Consider the following 1,878-nt stretch of genomic DNA (forward strand, 5'->3'; position numbering starts at 1 on the left):
AGACAAAATTAAGAGAATGGCGCTAGTATGACAGGAAAAGTATATATGCACATAAGAAAGTATGTGGTAATTATTTAAAAAAAAATTGTAAAATAAGTTCAGCTTGAATAAAGAATAAGCAAACACTGCAATTGAGTCGATTTGACTCATTGTGACCCCTCCTTGGGTTTCTGAGGTGATATCTATATGGAAGTAGATTGCCCAGTCTTCCTTCTGAGGAGTGGCTCATGGGTTTCAACCACCAGCCTTCTGGTTAGCAGTCCAATACTTTAGGCACTGCATTGCCAGAGCTCCTAAATAAAGGACAGACATGTTGATACTGTTGAAAAAGTATGTTCGATCATATTGAGATGTGAAAGCTATTATGAAGAATGTATATATGTAAATAGTTACATAAACTAAATGGAAGGTAGAAAGATATGTAAATAAGGGAGAAATAATAATATGAGAATTATTTTATTTAATATTTATCACAACCATTCACATATATACTGAAATTATGCCCATCATCCAGATGAAGCCATTGAGGCTTAGTAGAGTCAAAGAATCTGGAAGGGTTAGTAAATATCTTAGTGGCACTCAGATATATTCTTTCTGAATCCTGGGCCCTTTTATAACCAAAGCATTCTGCCTTCTAGTAGATAATAGTAAAAGATTAGTAATATAGCAGTGATGTATTTAATAACTTAAACAGAGTTCCATAGGACCTTAGAGTTCTGATTTGATAGTAGATAGAAAATAAGCCTTTACTTTACTTGAACATTTCTAGGATCACAGTTCTCTTTGGTCTTTGAAGGTAATTATTTTTTGAATAATTACCTTTACCTAACAACACAACTACATAGTCTATGCACAAGATCTGGTGGTATAGTGGTTAAAGCATTTGTCTACTAACCAAAAGGTTGCTGGTTTGAACCCACAATCTGCTTTGTGGAAGAAAGGTAAAGTAGTCTACTGTGAAGATATACAGCCTCAGGAACCCAGTGAGGATTGCTATAAGTTGGACTTACCTTGATGGCAATGAGTTTGGTTTTTGAAAAGTCTAGACTTCTAATCCTACCACTCTTCTGTCAGTGTATCATACGTGGCTTGCATATTGCTAAGAGGCTGGAGACTATGCTACTGGTATTTCAAATACCAGCAGTGTCACCTATGGTGGACAGATTTCAGCAGAGCTTCCAAACTGAAACAGACTGAATAGAAGGAAGAGGCCATCCACTTCTCAAAAAGTTGGTCAGTGAAAACCTTATGAATAGCAGTGAAAGATTGTTGTTATGTTGTTAGGTTCTGTCGAGACGTTTCCAACTCATAGTGACCCTATGCACTGTGGAATGAAACACTGCCTGGTCCCTCCCCAGCTACATGACCCCTGCTATACTTGAGCTCATCTTTGCAGCCACTGTGTAAATCCATCTTGTTGAGGGCCTTCCCCTCTTTCCTTGACCCTCCACTTAACAAGCATGACATCCTTCTCCGGAGAATAGTCCCTTCTGATGACATGACCAATGTAGGTAAGACAAAGTCCGGACATTCTCATTTCTAAGGAGCATTCTGGATGCACTTCCTCCAGGACAGATTTGTTAGATCTTTCAGCAGTCCATGGTACTCTCAGCATTGTTTGCCAGCACCACAACTCAAAGGCATCAACTTTTCTACAGTCTTCCTTGCTCATTGCCCAGCTCTCACATGCATATGAGGCAATTGAAAATATCATGGCTAGGGTCAGGTGCACCTTAGTCCTCAAGGAGACATCTTTGCTCTTCTGCACTTGAAAGAGGTCCTTTGCAGCCGATTTGCCCAGTGCTGTACATCAGACATCATCTGATGTCCTGACTGCTGCTTGCACTGACATTGATTGTAGAACCAAGCAATGTAAAG

Source organism: Orycteropus afer, unplaced genomic scaffold (assembly GCF_000298275.1).
Source record: "Orycteropus afer afer isolate SDZICR_OR568_19922 unplaced genomic scaffold, OryAfe1.0 scaffold00200, whole genome shotgun sequence".
In the NCBI taxonomy this organism is placed as follows: Eukaryota; Metazoa; Chordata; class Mammalia; order Tubulidentata; family Orycteropodidae; genus Orycteropus; species Orycteropus afer.